Consider the following 12,390-nt stretch of genomic DNA (forward strand, 5'->3'; position numbering starts at 1 on the left):
ACACTCACTCCTCCTCCACCCATCGCACTCCTCTGCCCCGCCGACCATCGGGGCGCCATTGCAGCGGCCAGAATCAGCCCGCTGCATCAGAGCTAAACCCGTTTGACTGTGAATTCAGGGAAACATCTAGAAGCTCCCCGATCCAAGTCTAAACTCTGCATGCAAGCACCCCGCAAACTCATTCAGCCGCCTCGGTCTGTCCTCCCCTACATGGACCACCACTCCTGCAGAGTCAGCATCCCCTTCTTTTTGTAAACATCTTGCGCCGTTAGCTGCTGCAGCTGCCTCCTGTTATCAAAAGTTATTGCGCTGCATAATGTAGCGCCATTTACTTTTCTGCACACACATCCCCACTCGCTCATCATAATAAAATCCTGATTGATCCATTTTGCTCAGAGCTCGCTGGCGCTGAGATAGACTTTAGCCTTTGAGTGCTCAACACAGCGGAGCTCAGAGAGCAGGCTGCCATCCCAGAATACTGAACTGCATTGTTAGTTAGAGTAAGGTGAAGGTAAATGGTTTAGATTTGCTGGAAAGGTATCACTCTCAAACAGAGTAATCTCTAACACACTTTTTCAGTTTGTGTGTCTGTTTTTGCTTGTATGATGTTTGTGTGTTTGTATGTGTGTGTGGATGTGTGTGTCTGCAGTAGGCGTGTTTAGGTGGTTGTGTTGGAGGAGCCCTGAGCGTAGCTTCACCTCTTCAGCAGCAAAATGACAGCTTTTACAATCCCTTCTACCCTTTTCTTACCCACTAAGGGGAAAAATATGTTTGGATGAAAAAGGAAGAAGAGAAAACAGAGGGGCGGTCACAGATTAAAGGCATCATCCGACTCCCTGCTCTCATCCGACCGACCATCCATCCACCTCTCCTTGGACAAGGCCGTTCAATTTCCAGCTGTAATTCAACTGCGCCGTCGAACTTTATTATGCAAATGAGACCGCAGGGGGAGCTGGTACCACTGTTGTCATGGAAACCTCTCATCAAACATCCATTCCCTCGTACCCTCTTGCACAAACACTGTCCTCTTTTTGGATCAGGAAGGAGAAACAAGGTGAAGTGCGCAATGAGCAGTGGCGTGCTCAAAGCTGAACTTTGATGAGGGTTGGCAAGGGTGGTAATGACCTCAGCATACCCTTGACTCTGTAGGGGGGTTGGGGTGGAGGTGGTGCATTGGGTGGGGGTGGATAGGCTAAAAAACAAGAGGAAAAGAGACATACATAAATACGTACACACATACTGTTCAGTTGCCTGGATTCAAGCACTTTGAAGATTTCCTTCCTGAAATCATTCACCTCCTTTGAACATGCATTCCTCCTCTTTCTCTCGCCGTCTGTTCTCTCCGTCTCGGCTATCTGGGTGCAGCTGCCTTACTTCTGCTGCCACGTGTGGACTCCACACAGACATGATCACATGCAGAATTAATAGATTCTCCGTGTTTCCTCTATTCTCATTTGCGCACGCTGGTGAGCTTCAAGAACAGACCGATCGCATCAGTTCAGGCTTGTCCTGATGCCCCTGTCTTCATGTGTACCCCTGCCCGTCTCCCGTCCCTGCAAGCTGCTTCTGGGACAGTTTTAGGTCACGAGGACATCAAACCGATCACTGCGTGTTTGCATGCAAAGATGTGAGGGGACAGGGAGACAGAGGGCGTGTTTGCCTCCCAAAACATGTTATGGCGCCTAAGATTCAAGCAATGGTGATACAAGCTTTGAACATTTGAGGAATAATTACACTTTTGAACAGTCTTCAATACTTGATTTTACAGGACTTTGTTCTTTATGGAACAGTCACATAGTCATATAGTTTAAAAAGCAGTTTGAATTTCAAAAAAAGATTATGGAGAGGATACTGAATTTAGGATAACATTTCTTCTTATTTACGTTCTTTATTATTAAAAAGTTTTATTTTTCCTAAAGTTACATATTTGCAATCACCAGGTCCAATTGGAATGTTCGTTATGTTGATACTGTATTAAAATCACTTTTCTAATGTTGAACAGACAGACAAAACTTTTACTTAATGACCCCAATCTGATTAAATTTGAGTTTTTGATGTTTTTAACATGTTCCCGTGACATTTTTGTCTTGATGGAGGACACGTATAAAGAAAATTAAGTTTAAAATTGTATTTCTGAGTATTTCTTTGTTCAAATCGTAAATCCGGACAAGACAAAAAAAATTTTGCTTGAAAGAGCTTGTAGTTGTGACATAGGTGCCACTCACTCAAATAGATCCAAACTCAAAACTGTACGACTAGAATGCTCCGATATTGCTCGCCATTTTTGTTGCTTGGATAATGTTAGGTTGTGACTGTAAGCAAGAGGGAAATAGAGTAAATAAAGGGAGGATGAGAAGGATGGTCTGATTTGGTGCCAACAGTCCCGCCAACAGCTCAGAGGCAAATTTCAAATGAACTACTGCTCTGCAGAAACTGTCTTAGAAAACAAGATAGGTTTTTTAATTTAGCCTAAATATTGCTCAATCACCATTGAAAGACCACTGGGAACACTTTTAAACATATCAAAAGATGATTGGAGTTATAAAAAAAAGAGTATTTTCTTGCAGAGTGATCCACTCAAAGCTTGGAATTTTTAGCACAGCTCATAAAGGCCAGGTTGGTTACCTGAGCTCTCCTAAGTTATTTGATGATGCATCTCAGGCATAAAGCCGTCAACTGGCAGCCGGGCTCCAGCCAACCCCCCCAACCCCCCCACCGAACAATGACACTTCAATTTGGCTCTGAATCAAGAAGGAAGCATCTTTTCTCTGCAGCACAAAAAAAAATCCAACAAATATCTTTGATAGTGGCTCTGTTTGAACTCAATTTTAGGAGAAAGTGGAAAGCCTGGAGGGCATACGTGAGGAAGTATTTGTGTGCACGTGTGTGCACGTGCGGGTGTGCACGTGCACGCTCCTAGGCAAATGAGCTTGTCAGTATGCGGTGCGGGCCTCTCTGGTGGCAGGCAGATGACAGTGCAGTGATTGGGCTGATTTCGCCGAGGACGTGAGGGGAAATCTGAAGGCTGCCTTGGGGCTCAGGTGCTTATCACCTCCCCGCACACACACTCTCACACACACACACTGCATTATGTGTCTGCAGAACCAACTCTGAAGCCTATGCAGGCAGAGACATGGATGCAAGGCCAGAGACACCTGCTCGCTCAGGCAAATGTTCTGTCATTACAAAATTAATGCCTGTTGGTCTATTAAGAGCTGGGAGTTTTGCATAAAGATGTATCTGCTGAGTTATATGTGTTGAATGTGCCAGAGAACAGAAAAAAGTGGACAGAAAAGAAGCATTTTCGGGTAAAACCACAGCTTTTCAATTACAGAATTTAATGCACAGGACGTGCATCAAACAAAAAAAGAAGAAATTAAATGTCATGAATTTTACGTCCTTTTGAATTTAGTGCAAATGCAGGTATGTTATCCCATTAAAAAGAAAAATCCTGTTTGTGTTCAAAGATGCAACTTTTTTACTCACTAAAGAAGCTCTAAACGTATCGTACGAGATCTTCAATGATAAATATTTTAACTCTCTGTCCCCTTATGCCTCCCTGCTCTCTGGCATTGGGGGCCCCTGTAGCGGTCCTGCTGGCCCTGGCCTGGATGGAGGATGCGATTGCCCAGCGGACGGTTTTTCTCTATCTGCTACCGTGTGGGTGTTAGGGGGGGGTCCATTCCATCATCCACCCCATAGGAACATAAACATAGGTGCTATCTCACCTTTGCACAAATAGTTTGCGTGACTAAAGGAAATGTTGCACGTGTCAGTCTGAATGCATAAGTATGGATGTGTGAACGTTAGTTGTTTTTTGCCCATGTTTACCTGTTTGTATGTGAACATTGTTGGAGCCAAAAGGTATGTTTGTAACATTTGAGTGTGGCTGGATAGGCCCCACCCCTTTTAGATTTGTTATACATCTAAACCTGACAGTAGTGATTGTAAACTTCCAGCAACTTGTTGCCTTATGATGCTTCATGATTTTACCCCCCTTCTATAATCACCCTCCCATCTCCCCCTCTCTAATATCCCTCTCTCTTTTTCCCTCCTCCTCTTTTCTGTCCGTCCAACAAAAAAACTGTTACAAAAATTATAATATAAATAAAGTTTCATATGAATTACAAAAGGGGTTTATTCAACTATACCTCTGGTGTGTCAGAAGACTCATAACCCTCTGTTGTAAAAGTGAAATGGGTCCAACACAAGAGGCCTTCAGCTCTCATCTGTTTGCTCAGCTGTTGGACAGGACAAGTAAAAAAATAATAGTAAACAAATAAATTAATATTAGAAGTTACTATTATGGTAAAGTAATATATTAATATACCAAAGTAAAAAAAAAGATTCATATGTGCTTCCTAAGATACAAAATTTTCAATTCGGTTGAATATTTATTTTAAAAAATTGGTTATTTTGAGAAGAATTTGAATAAAATCAAAACAATTTCTTAGTTTGTTTTGTTTCTATAAAAGTTTCTATTATATAACGTTTTTAAACAAATTAATTAAAGTTATTTAATGTATAGAAAGTTAGTTAACGCTCTCCAGCCCCTGAGTTGAGTCTAAAACAACAAACCCACTGCAGTGAAGTGCTCATCTTCTGTTTCATGTACAATAGCTTCAAATAAATAAATTAAAAGCCGAACTGGCAAATGACAAAAGATAAATTGAAGTACAGAGGATGCAGGAAATGAAAGTCTGTGAAAAAGCGCCTTGATGTTTGTCCATCTGTTGACTGTTTCAGTGTGAAACTCGCTGCCATCTTTCCCCTCACATCTGCATGCAGCAAGGCATACCTTAAATTAAACATCTAAGATTATTTTCCCCTTCCTTCCTTTCTGGGCTTTTATCCCTCGCCTGTGTTCCTCTCATACTCCTCCATGTCCTATGTGCTCTTTCAGTCCTCCCTAGCTCAACCCCTGACTGCATTTCCTCCTTTCATCTCTGTCCTTCTCGTCTCTTCTCCCAGGGCTAGATAGTTAGATACAAGGAGGGTAAGGGAAGGCACGAGGAGGCGGAGGACTTGGGTGGGTGGAGATCATAGAGGAGATGAGGCCATGTGGTGCGGATGGATAGACAGATGCATTGAGAACGGCTGACGACTGCTCAGCAGACTTGCTGCATATCCAATATCTCTCCCTCTGTCTCTCTCATCTCTCTTTTTTCATTTCGAAACTAACGCTCCCACAGCCTTCAAATGTCACTTCAGTATGGCAGCCTATTAGATGGTTAGCCCGAGTGGCTGACAGCTCTCTCCCTGTCTTCCTTTCTCTCGTGCCATGCCGCACACATCCAGGGACAGAGTGATTGTCTGGGCTGCAGTCATTCAGAGCGTGCAAGACGTGAGACAGACAGACACTGAGGGACCATTAAAGCCAAAGACCCCCATCTTCTTTGAGAAGAGATGCCTAAACTCCCTTTGTGAGACTGCTGTGACTCAATTTACAGATGTAACCAACCAAAGATGTGATTAACTGTAGTCCATCTCTTAGAGGGATCCTTGTTATTTAAAGCAAACTATCCATCCATCCATTTTCTGGGGTCACGGGGATGCTGGAAGGTGTGGTTCACCCAGGACACTTTACCAGTCCATCACAGGGCCATGGAAACTCTCGAACTCACACCTAGGTGAGAATTTAGATGCACCATTTAACCTTTCAAGCATGTTTTTGGACTGTACCCGGAGAAAGCCCACAAATGCACGAGCAGAACACGCCGATTCCACACGGAAAAGGTGTGACTGGAATTTGAAGCAGGGCCTTCTTGCTGTGAGGCAAGACTGCAAACCACTACACCATTGTGGGCCTCGAATGATATACTTTAAATCAAAAGCAGGCAGAGCTGAATCTGAATCAAACACCAAGCAGGATAGCAATGATTAAGTATAGATTGTTCATCTATACAAATTTATGTGGAGTTATTTAAAGTCCCACTCCGATCATCTTTTGATCCGTTGTAAAAGTGTAAGTCTGACACTTCACACAAAACCTAGAACATGAGACAACATAAATAAAACTAAACAAAACCCACAAAGCAGAAACGACTGGTCATGACAGTTCTACTACCTACCCCACCCCTCCACAAACACACGCACACACACACACACAAACACATGCACTTTCTAAAAGAAAGGTCCCAGATGTCCTAAAAGTTAGACCTAATGGGAGAAGGAATGCTGGAGAAAGGCCAAAGAGTCTAAGTGACCACACAAGCAGAAATATTTTGCCCTTGGCAAATGACTGAAAAGTTTTGGATGACTTGTTTGAACCTGCCTCCCTAAAAATGACTTAATTTGGCAACCAAAATGTGTAATATCTGGTCATAGTAATTATTCAATAAAAATGTACCCATGACTTTGAAGCTTCTATGGCCAAAATTACTTCATGATGATATGTTTCCCTCAGTTCTGAGCCAACGCCGGATACAAGCATGGGCAAAGGGGCCAATGTCCCTCACATGCAGTGACTGCCCTCCATTATCCAAAATCCAAAAGAAACAAAAATGACACAAAAACACAACAACAAAAATATTTAAAAATAAAATCAAATAAAAAGCAAAAAATGTAAGGATGAACGCAACGTCAACGTGGCACAAACCACTGTCCTGCATATGACTGTCCAAAGCCCGGCGAATGCAGAGGGGTGGTCAGGAAGAGCATCAACGACAAAACTTATAAGACATTTTCAAAAAGATCAAAGGAGAAGATGGATAGAAGAACTGAAAAGATGAAAGTGTAGTTTTCTAAGGGGCCCAAACTCTCAGCACACCCAGGATTCTCCGCCTGATATTCTACCTGCACCCCATAGCGCTCGCTAAACCAGGTCTGTTCTGAGGCCGAATTCATCTTTTCAACGCTGCATCTTGGTTGGAAAGGCAAGAGTTTCAGCAAACCAGAAATGGAGAGTGAGACAGGGCGACTGGCATGAAACAGAGGATTAGCGGCTTAGTTAGCCTGCATGAAATCCCCTTTTCCTGTTGCGCTCTACAAAGGGAAAAAGGCAACTGGCCACATCATACCAAAAGGGGATGGGGGGGAGGGATAAAGCACAAACTGCAAAAAAAAAAAAAATAGAAAAAGAAACTGTGAATGTGCTTTTTTTTTTGTTTCTGCGTTTTACATAGTAGCTGCTCACATGTGACATCACATTTATCAACACCGGAAGCAGATTTTTTAAGCTGACGTTTTGAGCATGATGGCGGGGGGGATGGAAAAGAGAGTAAAAAGGGGGGAACAGAAAGTGACAGTGGCCTTGAAACCCGCTATTGTCTTGCCTGTAGGACAGCCAGCCAACCAGGCAGCTCAGTCAGGGAGAGACAGCGAGAACCAGAGGGAGGAAGAGAGGGAGAGGGAGCGACGGTTGCCATGGTTACTTGGTGGGAGATGCGAGCGCACTTGTTTATCTGTGGGCTGCGGGAGCGTGCAAGGTGGGCCCTCTCGTCGAGCAGATGTGTGCGCGTCTGCGTGTTTATCAGAGCTTGGCTGCTAAGTGTGCGCACGTGCGCAGACTCACCGGGACTCAAAGGCTGACCCACCCACTGCTCTCTTTGTAAACAAACACAAGTCCGTCTAATGGAAGCCCAGCTTACCTGGTCAAAATTATTGAGCCAGCACAGGCGGACTGACGCAAGCTAATAGGCCTGGTGTGTGCCGAGCAACAGCACAAGAAAAGAGGGGGGGGATTGCAGGACAGACAAAGCAGAAGGGAAATGAGAGCAAAATGAGGAAAACAACAGCAGGGAGAGGAGAAAGGGAATAAAATATGGCACAGCCGGGGCTATGCAACATCAAAAAGACAGGAAGGAAATTAGATGAGGGCAGAAAAAGGGGGGGAGCATTTGAGGCATCAGAGCAAAAGAGGAAGAAGCAGCAAGGAGCACCTGCATGGAGCGCCAAAATTAGATGGAAACTGCAAGAGAAGGAGAAAAGGGAAAAAAAGAGATGAAAGGAGGGATATGGGGATGAGAGAGGGGGAAATATGACGTGACGAGATGCGATGTGACGAGTGCAAGCGGAGGCGTGCTGCCATGCTTGCAGAGAGCAGCCCCAGTCCCATAGAGCAGACACTGCAGGCACTGTAGTATGTCAAATGTCATACACACTCAGTCACAAGGCTGCACAGGCAGGCACTGCTGCCTCACACACGGCTGCACACATCATGGCAGGCAGACACCCCCACCATGACACGGGGGCTGAAAATTCCACGCATGTGATCACATTTGCTGTTTTTTATAACCTATTGGGATCAATAAATTCATTTTTTCTCCACATGGACTTAATTGCAGATGTTTTTCCATGTGCACACATGAGACAGACCTCTGAGGCTCTGCGTTTGCTGTCAGCTTCATTTGCACAGCGATAACTTGTACAGGTTAGACCATGTTGCTATTTATTTTAGGAGAGGTGAGGCCCCAGAGTCACCCTCCTTAAAATAACAAGCAAGCCCTTTCCCTCAGGACGCCAAACAGCCATCTTGTGAGCGCCCTGATCCAGAGCTGCCCCAGTTCACTTGCTCGATCCATCTCCCTCCTTCTCATTCTGTCTCTCCCTCTTTTTATATCGTCGCTTGGTTCCTCAATGAATCACACATCTTCTGCAACCAGAGGTGGCCTAATAGGCAACCTTTTCCTCCATGATTTGTATTCTCGCTCCTGCGTGAACACGTTTTTTGCTCTGTGCCGCATTCAAACACACGAGGGTGCCACACAAGCCCCTGAATTTGAGAGATAAAACCCGCACACACATCTTTAACAAGGCAGTCCACCTGCCCCTCCAAGCCCGTCTTAATGAGCTCTCCCCTGGCTAAATGGCCAGGAAGAGGCAGCCCAGATCAATCCAGCCTGCTCTGACTTTTATCAGCCTTTACACTTCACTATGAGCCATCGGCTCTTTCGCCACCTGTGTGGTTGGAGGCTGGAACAGAATGGGCCTCAATCTCTCAATTAATTGCCCTTTGAGTGCACATCACAATGCTGCAACTGGGAAAGGGAGGAGAGGAAGCAGTTAAATATAGAATCATTCAAAATCACTTCTATATGAACAACAGTCCATGTACTTTCCAAGGTTCTGCGTCAAAGATGATTAAAGGAACAGCAAAAAAAAGTCTTGTTATGCTACAGATGAATGTATAGTTTAAAGCCCCACTCCAATCATATTTTAAATGCGGTCCAGGTGGTGATTTATGTCATTTTCAGCCAAAATAAACCAACCTGTGATATTTTCTTGGCTATAATTTCTGCAGAGCGGCAGTAGTTTATCAGAAATCCGCCTCTGAGTGTTGGTGGAACAGTTGGCATGATGTAAGCCTTCCCACACTTCCCATCATCCCTTTGTTTATACAATTTTCTTCATACATGTCCTCCATCAGGAGAAAAATGTCACAAGAACATGTTAAAAATCTTATTGTCATCAGAGTGGGTCTCGTGCTCTCATCCTCCCTGACCAGTATCCTCTTGGACGGAGGAGTATTTGCTGCATGGCAGTATTTGAAACTAAGTGGTGTAGAAATGGGGCAAAGGGAAACGAGGGACGGCATAGTAAAGGAAGAAATAAGTAAGGTTGGATAATGAGGACCCTGGTGATAGAAAATAGGAGCCCTCAATAGAGCTGATGAGGAGAAGTGAAAGCTAGAAGGGCAAAGTGAGGAGAGGGGTTATGAATGGACTTGAATATAGGAAACAGCTGCCACTAGTGGCGGTGTGTGGGAAATGAATAATTGATGTGGAAAAAATGAAAAGAGGAGAGATGAAAGGAAGGTGGTATAAAAGAAGAGGACCTAAGAAGGGGTTTTATTTTAGGCAAAAAAGGGGAAGGAAAATAAAAAAAGACAAAGTTGAGAAATTAAAGGAGGAGGACCGATGGAGCTTCAACCACTGAGGAGATCTAAGGTTTAACAACAGAGGTGGTCATAGTCGTTAGATGAGCGGGAACAAGAAAAGAGATGGGGGGGAGAGAGTGCGAAAGGCTTAGCCAGAAAAGGGTTAAAAAATGCTGGAAATGAGAAGAAAGAGATAAAAACTGAAAAGAGATGAGAGACTAGTACAGGGAGAAAGTGGAGGGGGGCAGCAGACTGATACAGAGACGAAGGCGCTGGTAGTGCCAGGACAAGGGTGCAGGGGAGGAGACTGTAGCATGCGGCTCATGTTGGCATGGACTCTATCACTCACTGTCAGGCCTGGGCACGGGGCCTTCAGTGGCACCGGCACACACACAGGCGCATGGGCACACGCAGATCAAACACAAGGACATTCGCTCTTTCCCTCCTCATCACACACACACACACACACATACAGAGATGCAGAAACACTGAGCTCAGACACACACTCAATTAGCTTCAGCCGCACACACACAGGCATGAGGAAAAGATGGATGTATAAGCGTGCGCATAGGGGTGCATGTATGTCTAATTGTGCCAGCGCTGGCAGAGCAGAATGAGGGATGGAGTCTCAGAGCTGCTGCTGCCGCTAATAGCCGCTGACTAGAGGTGACAGGCTCTTTCTTTCTCTCCCCTCTTCCTCTTGTTTCCCACTTGTTCTCCGTCCAATCAGCAGTCAGCACATCTGTCCTTCCCTCCTCTCGTCATCCCAGTTGGGACACATCTTCTCCCTCCTTCCCTTCTCCCCCCCCCCTTTTCAGTCTCAAATCCATGCCCTTTTACCCCCCTCCGCTTCCGTCTCCAACCACCTTTTAGCGCTTCTTCTTCTTTCTTTTTTTTTTTTCTAATGGCGGCTTATGCATGAGCTGTATGTTCACAAACATCACAGCAGGACGAGGATGTGTAGGGGGAAAGTGTGTGACTCCGTGTACACAAACATGGGAGGGTATTGTTCCAGGTGGGCTGCACCATTCCAGGCCTGGGTGGAAAGATCAAACAAAAGAACAGCAGACAAACATGCGCACATGCAGACACACACACACACACTCATGTGCATGACCTCCTGCTATCCCCAGATGTCGCTTCATATCTTTGGTTTCTGCGCCGCCTCACATCCGTCTGGACTTCGTCCACTGGGAAACAAAAGAGCTGCTCTGTTTTCTATCTGGACCAGGTTATTAGCTGTGTGCAGCTAAGCTGGATGAATGTGATTGCTTGTGTGTGAGGTTGTGGTGTTGGACAATGATGTGACAGAGACCCACCACATATTTACACAGTCATTGGGGTTCATTTGTGAACTATATCCAGACTTTTTTTTAGAAAAATCTTGACTTTTCACTTGTCAGTTTTGCAAGAATTCCTCTGAACAGATGAATGAATGAGGGTTTTTTTTCTTGTAAAAGTGTGCATACTTAACGTGTGCGCTCATGCATGAACGAATGGGAGGATTCTGTCATGTTCCATCCTTCCTGAAAGAAGAGATCCAGCCCTGCGGGGCGTAAAAAGGGTGGGTTTTTAAGTCACAGCCAATCAATGCCGCTCGGCTGAGGCAACCAGCTTTACCACAACAGCAGCCAGGCCTCGGCGTGGAGCAGCAACACATACAGACTCTAAAAGTGGTATTTATCTGTCAGGAGTCTCGTGTTTTTCCTTTTTTTCTTCCTACCCGACTCGTCTCGGTTTTGCCATCTCGCCAGGAGTTTGCTCCCGTGTTCTGTCTTGACTCCGTCTATCCCTCAGCCTGATATTTCCTGGTAATGGGGCCTTTGCAGGCGCTCTCTGAGGTGCGACCTAAAGGGCGAGAACAGAATTGAAAGAGAAAGGGTGAACGCGGGGAGGAGGGGTGCTGAGGAGGTTGCTAATGCCGTTTCCTCCCGAAAGCCAACCCCCCCTCTCCGTTTTTCATCAGCATCCGCTTGCCTCGAACATCTCCTTGCCCCCCAACCGCCTTGTTTTTTCCTTCTAGCACACAAATCCTCTTTCTCTTTAGCTCATATATATGCAAATGAGGCATCCCTTATAAATGAGACAGGTAGGGACAGGCAGCAAAGAGAGAGAGAGAGAGAAAACATGTGGAGCGGAGGTGGAAGAGGAAGTGATTGGCTCTTCCGTGTTCAAGGAAGTCAGTTGGGATTCCCAGCGTCCATTTATCAAACAACTCCTAAATCTTAATCTGAGATTAAGTTTATGATCCTGGCGTAAGGTACATCTGGAGCAAATAAATCAGTGATCGGTTCACTTTAGTAAATCATGTCTGTGGTTTTTCCACATTCTTCAAGTTTGCAGCTGCAAAACTGTAATCCCTCAACAAGAATGAGCATTAAAAGTTGTAAATATAAGAAAGTCATTTAACTATGAATGCAAACAATCTGAATTTCATATTAAGTGAGCTGTTTTTAAAAATAAAGCCCTTTCAAAATCCACAGGCTGCTTATCCTCCTCCCTCCATATGCATGTTTTCTCTTTCATTTCCCTGAAAAGCACAAACATCTTGGAAAGGCTTTTTTTCTCCCTCT

At 44.8% G+C, this 12,390-nt stretch overlaps 1 protein-coding gene across 4 annotated transcripts in view; it reads left to right on the forward strand.

Annotated features, from left to right (window-relative positions):
- The window catches only part of rai1 (retinoic acid induced 1), a 49,173-nt gene that overhangs the window by 11,706 nt on the left and 25,077 nt on the right, over positions 1–12,390 (forward strand). The gene's annotated exons all lie outside the window — the stretch shown is intronic.

The sequence above is a fragment of the Oryzias latipes genome, chromosome 8, assembly GCF_053564925.1.
Source record: "Oryzias latipes strain Hd-rR chromosome 8, Olatipes_Hd-rR_3.1".
Classification (NCBI taxonomy): Eukaryota; Metazoa; Chordata; class Actinopteri; order Beloniformes; family Adrianichthyidae; genus Oryzias; species Oryzias latipes.